This window comes from Bombina bombina, chromosome 5 (assembly GCF_027579735.1).
Source record: "Bombina bombina isolate aBomBom1 chromosome 5, aBomBom1.pri, whole genome shotgun sequence".
In the NCBI taxonomy this organism is placed as follows: domain Eukaryota; kingdom Metazoa; phylum Chordata; class Amphibia; order Anura; family Bombinatoridae; genus Bombina; species Bombina bombina.
Genome location: NC_069503.1, coordinates 1,122,103,673 through 1,122,118,883, shown reverse-complemented (window position 1 = coordinate 1,122,118,883; position 15,211 = coordinate 1,122,103,673).

Sequence of the window (15,211 nt, the reverse complement as noted above, 5' to 3'; positions counted from 1 at the left end):
TCCGTTTTAGACCTAGGGACCAGCAGCAACAACCCACTCTCAGCAAGCCGAACATGCTCCCATTTGATACTCCCCGTCTGCACCCGCCCTGGAGGAAGCAAACAATTCCCCCACTCATAATGCCCCAGCCAGAGCAAAAGAGAAACCCGCTTGAAACAGCGAATGCCGATGAACACACTGACTGCAATGTCCCCACCAACTTACACAACCTTAAAGGTGTGATGGGTTCCCTGTTATCCTTGTTGCGTGGGGCCAACTACCCCCACCCTTTCAGGACCTGCCTCACCAGGAATGTGCCCGAGCGATCCGCTATACCAACCGTCTTCTTAAAGAATGAGAGTGCCTACCCTGCGCCCCTAATCTAGACACCTCTTGACTGCGCAAGCAAGCTAACCAATCAAGCATGTGTACGTGGGTAGCCGACTGGACCTGGAACCCTTGCTGACTGGAAAAACTGACCCAAGCCTTATAGTGGTTTTTGTAGGATCTCCACGTCTTAGGAGCCAAAGAAGCCCTCACTAGGGGGATGACACTTTCCCAGCCCCCGCCATCTGCCAAAGAAAAGGAGGGCAAGTTAGGCCTGTTTTCTCGGCCCGTGGCACAAACTTTCTAAACTGATCCCAGTTAAACCTAGACCATGCATCCGCAACTACATTTTTTACCCTAGGCACATGACTAGCCGTGAAACTATTATTCAACTGCAAGCAGTGCAACACTAGATCCCTCAAATATGTGACTACCCTCATGGACGATGCCGACAAACGATTTATGTTGTTCACCACATTCATGTTTTCTGACCAAATAATTACAGCCCAATTGGTCAATTTATGTCCCCACAGCTTGATTGCCACTATTGGAAAAAGCCCCAATAGGGTCAGGTTCCTTGTGAGACCTGCCACAACCCAGTCCTCCGGCCATGGAGCCGCGTTCCATTCGTCGTGTAGGTAAGCACCGTACCCAACCCCCCCCCCGCCGCATCCGTAAAAAGGTGCAGTGTTTGGTTTGAAATAGGGTCTTTCCTCCATAAGCCAATGCCATTTAATTTCTTCAGAAATTCCTCCCAAACTCTGAGGTCCTCCCTCATCTCATTGGACACCCTAATCCATGCTCTATTCCCTCTAGGACCCTGCAGCTGATTTTCCAACCTTCTATTGAAGATTCTGCCCATTGGTATTGCCCGACCCGCAAAATTTAGCAACCCCAGCAGGGACTTTAATTCCTTAAGGGAAATAAAGTCTGCGCTAACCACGGACAAAACCACCTGAAGCAGGCGGTCTAACTTGTCCTGCAGAAGCCTGCAAACTGCAGCCCGTGTATCTATTTCAATACCTAGGAATGTAAGACAGGTACAGGGGCCTTGCGTTTTTTCATTCACCAAAGGCACCCCAAATCTCCCCATCATATCTTGCATAACCGCCATCATCTGAGCACATTCGTCTGAATCAGTCCCCCCCACCAGCAGAAAGTCATCCAGATAGTGGGCCCCAGACGCCCTTTGCACTACCCAGTGTAAAAAGGAGCTGAAACTTTTGAAAAGCATGCACAATAGTGAGCATTCCATGGGGAGGCATTTGTCCACATAGAATGCTCCGTCAAACTTCATGACCATGAGCCTGAAGACAGACGGGTGCAGGGGCAACAACCGGAATGCTGACTCTATGTCTAGCTTCGCCATCAAAGCCCCCTTTCCCTTGCCCTTGATGATCAACAGCGCATCGTCAAAGTACTTATAATGCATTGAGCTCATCTCCGGGTCAATGGCGTCATTCACTGATGCCCCCTTTGGAAAGGACAGGTGATGTATGCGTTTAAACTTGCCGGTGTCCTTCTTAGGCACTACCCCCAAAAGGGACACCACCAGATCAGACAAAGGCTGCTCCCAAAAAATGTCAGCCACCCTGCCCAACGCCACTTCCTTGCCCAGTTTCTCCCTGAATACCTCCGGGAATTCGTAGGTCGATTTAAGGTTACAGTGAACCGTAGAACCCACTCCACAACCTCCCACAGGAATTCTAAACCCCTCTACCAACCTTGCCCTGAGCAGCTGAGCCGTCCCAGGATCAGGGTAATTCACCAGCCATGGCCCCATGGCTGCCGAATTAAGGGGCGTTGGGGCCCTTGTTACCAAGGCCCCCTTTTGGGACTGACTTCTTGGTGCCAGGCTCCTTCCTTCTACTACATTCGACCCCAGGGTGTTGCCCGCTACAGAATTTGCAAATGTGCTGAAAGGAACAGTGTGCCCCCTATCGCATTGCTTATCCTGGAATTTCCAGCATTCCCTACCCCGCATTTTTGGCTGAGGAGATGGCCGGCTTGTCCCCTGGCGTGTCACAGGAGAGTTAATCGTCGCACCCTCTAACCCCTATTTGGACCACAGGTGGAGATCCTGTGTTCCAAAATGCAGGAAAGGGTTTCCCACCATTGTCCTACGGAAAGCCATGTTGTACTCCCACCATGCGCCTTCCTTAAACCTCAAGTGGATATAATCTATGGTATCCTCATACTTAAACAGTTTATGACCCTGTGAATCCCACTTGTTCACATAACAAGTCACCAGCACCCTAAAGCAGTGCTGCCACTCCTCATACGTCTCAGATGTCTGCACTTTCTTAGGGCCTGTGCCGTCCTCTGCCCGTTCCCTGGCCCTACATGCCTCTGGTGAAAGCTCAAAGATGTTGATGTAATGCCCATCTTAGATTTTCTTCACCACCTTAGATTTTAGGTGCCCATACAAGGAGTGCACTAAACATATGTAGGTGTCCCCATGAGAGGCTACTTTCCCACAGTCCCCAAGCCCGGGATAGCTACGCTGTGTGAAAGGAACCACCTCTGTGCCTGCTGTGGGAGTCACTTTACCTTTAACCTGCGCTGCAACCAGCTTCTTAATCATTTTGAACATCTCTTTCTGTCCCTTACCCACTAAGTCTAAATTACCCTCACTCTCTGAGCCTGACTCACTAGTAGATGTGCTTGCTCTACGTGTGGTGATGTGTGCAATAGGTACTCACCACTGGGGGCCAATGGTGTAGCAGCTCCTGCTGGCGTTGGGGCCGCCACAGCAGGCGTCGTGGCCGTAGGTGCTGTTGTACGCCACAGCAGGCGTCGTGGCCGTAGGTGCTGTTGTATCCTGCCCGGATGATGATGCCATGGCACTTGCAGCTGGACCAATGGTGATGCCCTGTGAAAATAAAAGAGATTAGGGCGAACTCTGCACAGAAGAACGCACCCCTGAAGGGGTCCCTGCCATCCTACCCTGTTCCCCTACCCCACACATACCAAAAGCAATAGCCACTGCCCTGCGGATCACATCCTCATGCATACCTTGGTATTCTCCCTGGGCCGGCATAACAACATCCCCATTTGCAGACCCCTGTGCCCCTGTATTCACTGCATCCACAATCCTGTTAGCAAAAACGCAAGCCCCAACAGATGCAACCCCAACATTCATGCCCTCTTGTTCCTGTGCATTTATTCCCATGCAGCTCCCCATCTCAGCACTGCCCACATGCATATCAGCATTACCCCTTGCTGCTCTCCTCCCCCCAGTAGTCTGTCCCGTAGCCTTTCTGCCCTGCCCTCTGCCTCCCCTCCCAACAGGAGCGCGTTCGCCTGCGCAGAGCCTCCCTGACTTACTGGGGATGGCTTGCTGTGAAGACTGGCTCCTGCTCCTAGCCCCGCTCCTCTGATGGCTTCTGCCATGCTCCTCCTTGCTGGATGACTCATCCGGGGAGGAAGCGTGCGCCATCAACCCAGTCCCGATGGAGGCCTAGGATCTCCGGAGACCACTGCACCCACACTGACCTGACCAACGGCCCCAAACCCACCCATGCTTGACAAGCTTGCTGGGGACAAGCTCCCCATAAAGGCCTGAGCCAGCAGAAGCACAGACTGAAGGGCCATCGGGGGTAAGGCCTACAGCTGCTGCCAAGAAGTTTCCACAGCAGCAGATGCAGCTGATGGCGGTCCTGAGGTTTCAGGGGTGCCACGAGGGGCTTGTTGCAAATGAAAAGGGTGGGGAATGGGAACGCTGGGAATGCTGTGACCTGGTAATGGGCTCCAGGACAGCATGCTCGCCAGGCACATGGACATCAGTTAATGGGAGTGGAACCTGGGGGACCCCTAGAACACTTGTGGCATCAGGGAGGGAGCTGAAATCCATCAGGGGTGACTGGGGCCCAGAGCCCACTGAAAGGCCCTGGAGGCCCAGTCCCCTCCTGACATTAAGTCTAGCTGCTAGAAGGGGGGCTGCCCGGGGCCTAGCTGGAGGGGTAGGGGCTACCACATCTTCAGTCTCAGATGCACCACTTGCAGATCCCTGCATGCCCAGCACCTCCTGCGCAATCTCACGATACTGCTTAGGTGGCAAAGACTTTCTCCTGGAACGCTGCAACGCTGCAAGACACGAAAGAAAGCTCCCTTGAAGTCTGGAACCAGGAACAAAGAGGCTGGATCCACTGCAGCCAGGACCTATAAAGGTAAGCAGAAACACCCGCCCCCACACTTGCAACAATGTAGCTCTCCTAGTACTCTCCAGACTTTAATTCAGGTATCCCTTAATTTTGTTACAGGCCCACTAGAGGGCCCTCCCACTTCCATTAGAACATGTTGTAGCTCAATAATTATTATTAAATTATTTTCAGCCAAATAAATGGCATATATATATATATATATATATAGACAAGGTAAAGTTCAGCACCAATTCTCATACTTATGGGTGCAAGCAGTCTCTGTCTCTGACAGATAATAATATCAAGCGTAGAAATGGCTGCAGCACTCCAATTTCTTTTAAGAATATTTTATTACAAGCAGTGAAAGACAGGCGACGTTTCGGGCTTCTGCCCTTTCTCAAGCCAAGTGATTAGTGCATAATTCAAGCCCACTTTTTATAGGCAGTACATGTGACCAACAACAGGTGTATTTAATACAATTACTAAGGTTTGGTATCTTAAAGGAACAGTATCTTAATATCACAGACATGATTTATTCTTTCATATTTTTCGTTTTTTTTTTTTTTAAAACATATCTGAAATTTATGTGATATTATAATAATCATTGTAACCAAACATTATGTGATAATGGGAAAAAAACAACTTCAACTATTAATCGTGAATTACGTGCAAATATCTGTTAGTGCATTATATAAAAATTACATTCATCTTTAATAACATTTAAAGAACACTTTCTTTCATAAAATAAAAAAACTAACAAATATGATCTAATCTTGCAAGATATGTTACTTTACCGATAGATCTAAACAGGAGCAAAGCACTTAAAACTAAAGCTGGTTAAGCTTAACTTGGGGATAATTTAGGGATGTGATTTACAATAAGTAAGTGAAAAGACTACCTTATTGTTTAATGCCAATATTATTATCATAGTTGTATTCTATTTAATGCGGCAAAAACATTTTGCTTGTTGTCCTTTGATTCTTATATAAATCTCGATCTAAACTGTAGAAGAGAAAAGTTTACAGTTATTATCACAATTTAATGATTAAAGGAATAAAAACAAATTGTAATCTTCGTTTAATCCTTTTGGGTGCATACTTTCTAATCTATTTATCCATATAAGCTCTTTCTGTTGTAATTTTTTTATTCTATCCTGTCCTCTTCGCTGTATCGGGACTTGTTCCAATATCTGGAACCTTAATTGATTCACATTCTGATTATATTCTTTAAAATGTAATGACACTGGGAGATCTGTGACGCCCTTACGTATGGTGTATTTATATATATATATATATATATATATATATATATCTGCTGATATGGAATATTCCTGTATATAAATACAGTCACCCCCCCACTTATGTTTACTTATCAACAAAGGTTTTCCAATTTTAACATTTATTCTGAACGGGGTAGTAAGTTTGTTTGTTTTTGCTATAAATTATCTCAAAATCCTGCAAATTGCCTGAATTTGATGCATTCTACACAGTGGTTGATTAGATCCTTCAAACGCCTATAAAGTATTACTTTCAGCTCAATATTGCTCCCTCTGTCCCTCTGTGTTTGTGTGTCCCTCTGTGTGTGACTGTGTCCCTCTGTGATTGTGTGTCCCTCTGTGTGTGACTGTGTCCCTCTGTGTTTGTGTGTCCCTCTGTGTGTGACTGTGTCCCTCTGTGTGTGACTGTGTCCCTCTGTGTTTGTGTGTCCCTCTGTGTGTGACTATGTCCCTCTGTGTTTGTGTGTGTGTCCCTCTGTGTGTGTGTTCCTCTGTGTGTGACTATGTCCCTCTGTGTTTGTGTGTGTCCCCCTCTGTGTGTGTGTTCCTCTGTGTTTGTGTGTTTGTCCCTCTGTGTGTGACTATGTCCCTCTGTGTTTGTGTGTACCTCTGTGTTTGTGCGTGTGTCCTTCTGTGTATGTGTGTCCCTCTGTGTGTGACTATGTCCCTCTGTGTTTGTGTGTCCCTCTGTGTTTGTGCGTGTGTCCCTCTGTGTGTGTGTGTGTCCCTCTGTGTGTGACTATGTCCCTCTGTGTTTGTGTGTCCCTCTGTGTGTGACTGTGTCCCTCTGTGTGTGACTGTGTCCCTCTGTGTTTGTGTGTCCCTCTGTGTGTGACTATGTCCCTCTGTGTTTGTGTGTGTGTCCCTCTGTGTGTGTGTTCCTCTGTGTGTGACTATGTCCCTCTGTGTTTGTGTGTGTCCCCCTCTGTGTGTGTGTTCCTCTGTGTTTGTGTGTTTGTCCCTCTGTGTGTGACTATGTCCCTCTGTGTTTGTGTGTACCTCTGTGTTTGTGCGTGTGTCCTTCTGTGTATGTGTGTCCCTCTGTGTGTGACTATGTCCCTCTGTGTTTGTGTGTCCCTCTGTGTTTGTGCGTGTGTCCCTCTGTGTGTGTGTGTCCCTCTGTGTGTGACTATGTCCCTCTGTGTTTGTGTGTGTGTCCCTCTGTGTGTGTGTGTCCCTCTGTGTGTGACTATGTCCCTCTGTGTTTGTGTGTGTGTCCCTCTGTGTGTGATTATGTCCCTCTGTGTTTGTGTGTCCCTCTGTGTTTGCCCCTCTGTGTTTGTGTGTCCCTCTGTGTGTGACTATGTCCCTCTGTGTTTGTGTGTGTGTCCCTCTGTGTGTGACTGTGTCCCTCTGTGTTTGTGTGTTCCTCTGTGTTTGTGTGTCTGTCACTCTGTGTTTGTGTGTCCCTCTGTGTGTGACTGTGTCCCTCTGTGTGTGACTGTGTCCCTCTGTGCAATTTTATATTATATCTGATATCTCAGCACTCTGGCGCTGATACTAGACAGTGCCTCCCCAACCATTGAACTCACTGCACATCCCCGAGTTATTCCCACCATCAAGTCCTTAAAATAAAGGATCAAAAAATATGATTTTGATTCAAATCATTGTGGTGTTAAAACATTGACTGCCCAGCACTAAAAGCAACTGAATTGTCTGCCTGTTTGTTGATTATGTTGATTAGAAGCTAAATAAATATTTTAAAAGCATTTTAACCTGTTATAGTGTTAGTAAAATATGCATTGTTATGTAGTCCAAATACACACCCCTTGAACTATTATTTGCAGATTTAATTTACAAGGAAAGTATTTTACTGTACATAAATAATAATTACCATTACGGGGAAGTCAATTTTGAGATTTATGACCACTCTAAGAGGCCTATCTATCAAGCCATCAACTTTCTTGCATTCGATGGCACCAATACGCTCGCCTAACATCGCCTAACATCGCGGATGCTTACCTGAATACGATCTCCATATTAATAAAATAAGCCGGCAAAAAGCCATGCACCAAGTATGGGGCGGTGAGCAGCTGACTGTTGTTAACTAGCAGTCATCGATCTCGCTGCTATTCGGCCTTTTACTAACTTTATTTATACCCTGTCACTAAACAACACACTATACTAAAATGTTTAACCCCTATCCCACTGCTCCCCGACCCTGCTGCAACTAAATAAAAGTATTAACCCCTATCCTACTGCTCCCAGACCCTGCCACAACTAAATAAAAGTATTAACCCCTATCCCGCCGCTCCCAGACCCCACCGCAACTAAATAAAAGTATTAACCCCTATCCCGCCGCTCCTGAACCCCACCGCAACTAGATAAAAGTATTAACCCCTAAACCCCTGGCCTCCCACATCACTACCACTAACTAAACCTATTGACCCCTAAACCGCCAGCCCCCCACATCGCCATAAACTAAATTAAGCTATTAACCCCTTAACCTAACAACCCGCTTTACTTTACATTAAAATTACAACATACCTATGTTATAATAAATTTAAACTTACTTTTAGAATTAAAATAAACTATATTAAACTATTAATTAACCTACCCTAACTATTATCCTACAACTGAATTAAACTATATTAAACTATTAATTAACCTACCCTAACTATTATCCTACAATTAAATTAAACTATATTAAACTATTAATTAACCTACCCTAACTATTATCCTACAATTAAATTAAACTATTATTATTATTATTATCAGTTATTTGTAGAGCACCAACAGATTCTGCATCGCTATATATATTAAACTATTAATTAACCTACCCTAACTATTATACTAAAAACTATATTACATATTTAAAAACCAAACCCTACTCAAAATATTTAAATCTGCAATTAAAAATTTCTAAATTACAAAACAAATAAACACTAAGTTACAAAAAAAAACACAGTATCAAAAATAAAAAAATAATTACACCTAATATAATAGCTCTATCAAAATAAAAAAGCCCCCCCAAAATAAAAAAACCCTAGCCTTAAAAGGGCCTTTTGTGGTAAAACCCACCACCCACACAACCAACCCCCCCAAAATAAAAACCCTATCTAAAAAAATTAAGCTCTCCATTGCCCTGAAAAGGGCATTTGTATGGGCATTGCCCTTAAAAGGGCATTTAGCTATTTTACTGCACAGACCCTACTCTAAAAATAAAACCCACCCAAAAAAAAAACCTTAAAAAAACCTAATACTAACCCTGACGATCCACTTACAGTTTTTGACGTTCCGCTTGAATGATCCATCCAGCCGGCAAGAAGTCTTCATCCGGGCGGCCTCTTCCATCTTCATCCAGCTGGCAAAGTCTTCACCCATGTGGCCTCTTCCATCTTCATCCATCCGGCGAGGAGCGGGTCCATCCTGAAGACATCCGGCGCGGAGCGGGTCCATCCTGAAGACATCCGACGAGGAGCTCCTCTTCAATATGTTTCCGCCATAAACTGGATCTTGAATGCAAGTGACATCATCCAAGATGGAGTCCCTTGCATTCCTATTGGCTGAAAGGTTCTAATCAGCCAATAGGATTAGAGCCGATAAAATCCTATTGGCTGTTCCAATCAGCCAATAGGATTTGAGCAGCACTCATCCTATTGGCTGTTCCAATCTGTGGAATTCCAACGTATTTCAGGTTGACGGCTTGATAAATATCCCCCCAAACATCAAACTGAATTCCCTATTAAAAATGTTTAATTATGCACAGTTAAAGGGATAGTATAGTCAAAATTAAACTTTCATGATTCAGATAGAGCATGCGATTTTAAGCAACTTTCTAATTTACCCCTATTAAATTTTCTTAGTTCTCTTGGTAACTTTATTTTAAAAACAGGAATCTAAGCTTAGAAGCAGGACCAATTTTTGGTTCAGTACCTGGTTATTGCTTGCTGATTGGTGTCTAAATGTAGCCATCCAATCAGCATGTGCTAACCAGGTTCTGAATCTGAACCAAAAATGGTCCGGCTCCTAAGCTTACTTTCCAGCTTTTTTAAATAAAAATACAATGAGAACGAAGACAAATTGATAATAGGAGTAAATTAGAAAAGTGCTTAAAATTACATGCTATATCTGAATTATGAAAGTTTAATTTTGTCTAGACTATCCCTTGAAAAAAAAAAGGATGCCCAAGGAAAGCTTGGAATACAATTAACTAAGCAACATGCAACACAATGATTGATTGATCAGCACAGGTGCTCATTAATACCTATTCTAATTGGCTATAGCAATAGAGATAACTTAAAGGTATAGGAACCCAAAAATGTACTTTGGTGATTCAAACAGAACATACAGTATTAAATAAGTTTCCATTTTACTTCTATAATCAAATTTGCTCTGTTCCCATGATATTCGTTGCTGAAAAGATACCTAGATATGTGTCTGCAGCTGTAGATAACAGAAAATAGTGCTGCCATCTAGTGCTCTTGTAAATGGATAGCATTACTGCAAAACTGCTGCCAAATAGCGCTTCAGGCACGTGCACGCTCCTGAGCTTATATCCCTGCTTTTAAACAAATGATGCCAAGAGAACAAAGAAAATGTGAAAATAGAAGTAAATAAGAAAGTTGTTTAAAATAGTATGCTCTATCTGAATCATGAAATAAACATTTTGCATATCTCTTTAACCCTATTCAATAAGATTCCCAATGCGCATTTCCTCAGACTGCAAAACAATGCAAAAAATAATTTAAATGCTGATTTTTACAAGACGTACAAAGACCTCAACTTCCACCTAGACAACCCCAATGACCACCACACAACTAACCTTTTGGAAAACCTTGGAACCATCGGATTGAAGCAACTCGTCAACTGCCAAACCCACGCAGCCGGACACACCCTCGACCTGATCTTCTCTGCTTGCAACCACGTCTCAGTCAACCACATCACCAAACTCCAGTGGACCGACCACCACCGCATACACTCCACCCTAAAAAAGTCCGCCCAGTGACCTCCACAGACAACAACTCCTCCGTCCACAACCTCCACCACTGGATTACCGACTGCGCCAACACCCTGGCCCCCCTCAAGAAACCATCCAGCTGCCAACGCACCAACAAGGCCAGCTGGTTCACCCTGACCCTCCAGGACTCCAAATGCCACTGCAGACATCTAGAAAGAACCTAGAGATTCAGCAAGACCCCTATGGACAAAGCGGCCTACAAAGAAGCCATCAGCACCACCTCATCAAAACCACCAAGAAAACAGCAATCCAAGACAGAATAAATGCCAATGTCCACAGCTGCAATTAGCTGTTCCCAGTCATCAAATAATTCTCCAAACAGTGACACCAACAACATCCCGCTCTCCCAGGACCTCTGCAACAACCTTGCCACATACTTCCATCGCAAGATCATCGATATCTACGACAGCCTTGCGCCCCAGACCTCTACCAACCACCACCGACCCACCAACCCCCACAGACACCGCACCCATAAACACTTCTGCCTACCTCTCATGGACTATCTGGAGCCCCCTCACCACAGAGGACACCCTAAGGATCATGAGATCGATCCACTCCGGAGCACCCTCGGACCCATGCCCGCATTACATCTTCAACAAAGCAGGTGACACCATCACCCCCGAACTCTGTTGCATCATCAACTGCTCCATCGAGACCGGCACCATCCCGGAAGACTGGAAGCATGCAGAGGTGAACCCCTGCTGAAGAAACCCATGGCAGAACCCAAGGACCCTAAAAACTTCTGTCCGATCTCACTACTCCCCTTTCTGACCAAAGTCATTGAGAAGGCAATCATTGTTCAACTAGTAAACCACATTGAAGTCAACCACACCTTGGACCCCTCCCAGTCTGGTTTCAGTAGCAAACACAGATGACATCCGTACCCTACTTGACCAAAGAGAGACCGCCGCCCTCATCCTCCTGGACCTCTCAGCAGCATTCGACACCAGCTCCCACCACACACGCCTACACGACACCAGCATCCAAGACAAAGCCCTGGAATGGATCACCTCTTTCCTCACCGGCAGAACCCAGAAAGTGAGACTCCCGCCCTTCACCTCCAAGCCCACAGAGATCAGCTGCGGTTTACCACAAGGCTCTTCTCTGAGCCCTACCATCTTCAACATCTACATGGCCCCCCTCACCACCATCATCCAACGACACAACCTAAACATTGTCTTCTAAGCTGACGACACCCAGCTGATCCTCTCACTCACCAGAGACCCCACCACTGCCAAGATAATATCCATGAAGGGATAACTGCAGATGCCGCCTGGATGAGAGAAAGCTGCCTCAAGCTGAAGGCAAACAAGGCTGAAGTCCTGCTCCTCAGACCCACCACATCCACCTGGGATAACTCCTGGTGGCCCACAGCTCTTGGACCCCTGCCTACCCCCACCGACCACGCACAAAACCTGGGTGTCATCCTGGACTCATTGCTCTTCATGGACTGACAAGTCAATGCAGTCTCCTTTTCATGATTCCACATACTCCACTTGCTGCAAAGTATCTTCAAGTGGATCCCAAACGAGACCAGGAAGATAGTCACCCATGCCCTCATCAGCAGCCGACTGGACTATGGAAACGCACTCTACGCTGGCTCCACCATCAAGCTCCAAAACAGACTCCAGTGCATCCAGAATGCCTCGGCCAGACTCATCCTCGACCTCCCTCGCCAATGCCACATCACCAAACACCTGCGAGACATGCACTGGCTACCCATCAACAAAAGGATCACATTCAAGCTTCTCACCCAAGCGTTTAAGGCCCTCCACAACATCAGTCCCGAATACAGTTTTGATCGGCCGACCAAGCCCTCGCAGTCATCCCCCGCATCAGAATGACCACAGCGGGAGTCAGATCCTTCTCTCACCTGGCAGCAAAGACATGGAACACTCTCCCGCTGCACCTCAGACAAGCTACCTCCCTAACTAACAGCCAGATTACAAGTTTTGCGTTATGAGCGGCTCGGTACTAACTTGCAAGTTATTTCTACTGCTTTTACAGGTTTGCAAAAACCCGGTGTTAGCAGGCAATATGGCAGCGTTGAGCTCCATACAGCACACAAATACCAGTGCTGCTTTGAGCTGGTTTTACGTGCTCGTGCATGATTTCCCCATAAGCATCAATGGGGAGAGCCAGCTTAAAAAAAGCCTAACACCTGCAATAAAGGAGCCTAAAGCTCCGTAACGCAGCCCCATTGATTCCTATGGGGAAAGAAAATTTATGTTTACACCTAACACCCTAACATAAACCCTGAGTCTAAACACCCCTAATCTGCCGCCCCCGACATCGCCGCCACCTACCTATAATTATTAATCCCTAATCTGCCGCCCCTAACATCGCCGACATCTACCTACACTTATTAACCCCTAATATGCATCGCCGCCACCTATATTACAGTTATTAACCCCTAATCTGCCACCCCCGACATCGCCGCCACCTACCTACACTTATTAACCCTTAATCTAATGACCCCAATGTTGTTGCTACCTACATTATACTTATAAACCCCTAATCTGCCGCCCCCAATGTCATCGCTACCTACACTTATTAACCCCTAATCTGCCGCGCCTAACGTCGCCACCACTTTACTAAAGTTATTAACCTCTAAACCTAAGTCTAACCCTAACACCCACTAAATTTAACATAATTAAAATAAATCTAAATAAAAATTACAATTAATACCTAAATAATTCCTTTTTAAAACTAAATACCTATAAAATAAACCCTAAGCTAACTACAATATAACTAATAGTTACATTGTAGCTATCTTAGGTTTTATTTTTAGTTCACAGCTAAGTTTGTATTTATTTTAACTAGGTAGATTAGTTAGTAAATAGTTATTAACTATTTGCTAACTACCTAGTTAAAATAAATACAAATTTACCTGTAAAATAAAACCTAACCTGTCTTACACTAACACCTTACGTTTCACTACAATTAAATCAATTACAATAATTAAATATAATTAACTAAATTAAAAAAATAAAAATAAACACTAAATTACACAAACTAAAAAAGAAATCAAATATTTAAACTAATTACACCTAATCTAATAGCCATATCAAATAAAAAAGCCTCTTTTGTGTAATTTAGTGTTTTTTTAATTTTTGTAATTTAGTATATATAATTTTTGCATATTTAATTAATGTAATTTATTTAATTGTAGTGTAATGTTAGGTGTTAGTGTAATACAGGTTAGGTTTTATTTTACAGGTAAATTTGTATTTATTTTAACTAGGTACTTAGTAAATAGTTAATAACTATTTACAACAAACAACCAGAAAGATATGTTTTAGGACATATAATACTGTCCGAAAAAAGCAAGGGAAAATGAACAAGCACACGGAAAAGACTTTAGAAAAACCATTTAATTCAATATCCCAAAAAAACAAGTAAATCACATGTTAGTGCTTAGCAGCACCACATGAAGTAAACACATAAACACATAAAAAACAAACAAAATGAGAAACGTCATGAGTATTCCCTACTGCTAAGCATTTGTATGCAGGAACATAAATATACCTAGTGCACATAAAGTATATAATTGTATCAAAATTCTTACACATAGTACATGCTTGAAGAGGAGCTAAATAAATAGCTATACATATGGTTCTATGGACAGATACAGTCTCTTGTACCTAAGGCTTCCAAAACAAACTTATAACCATAAGTAGTGGGATTCAACCGCAGCGATCCTGCTGCACACAAGGTCATATAGCCACTGTACAGTTAAAGGGTATGTTTGCACTTATCTTTGATAGCATGTTGTTCCAGCGTTTCAGATTTACCTGCTATCTCCACATTCAGCGTTTCCCAGCCACGTGATGTTTCCCAGAGGGTAGTGGTTATATCATCACAGGGGTCTGTGAGTAGTTATCAACAGATAAACAAACAACCAGTCCTCATTGGCCAGGCGAAATCCCAGATGAAGCAGCAAACATATAGGCCTCTATTTTCAAAGTCTGGCGGACCTGATCCGACAGTGCGGATCAGGGCTCAGAGCAGGTGGACAGGTTATGGAGCAGCGGTCTTTAGACCGCTGCTTCATAACTGGTGTTTCTGGTGAGCCTGCAGGCTCGCCAGAAACACGGGGCCTCAAGCTCTATCTGGAGCTTGATAGATATGCCCCATAGAGTGCAATTGCTAACCTCGAAGGTAGCAATGATTACCAAGATGTACCGTCTTATATGTAGTTAAATGTGCTCTCTATCGAGCGGATCCTCATCGCATAAGTATGTTTCATGCAGAATGTAGCGCCTCACGCTGTCATCCCGGGGTGTTGCTGTTCTGAGCTGTTAACAGCAATAGGACCATAACGACTCATGCATTAAAAGTTTCCCAGGAGGTAGTCGACTTGCTCCAGGGTCCTCCACACATAAGTGCCAACGCACGTTTCACCCCCACACCGAATATGTGTCACAGGGGTTCATCAGGGCATACTGAATCCTAACCGGATTTCCTCTTTTATAACACCTGATTAACTTCAGGTGATTGCTCCCACATCCATTTCAATCTCTTAAA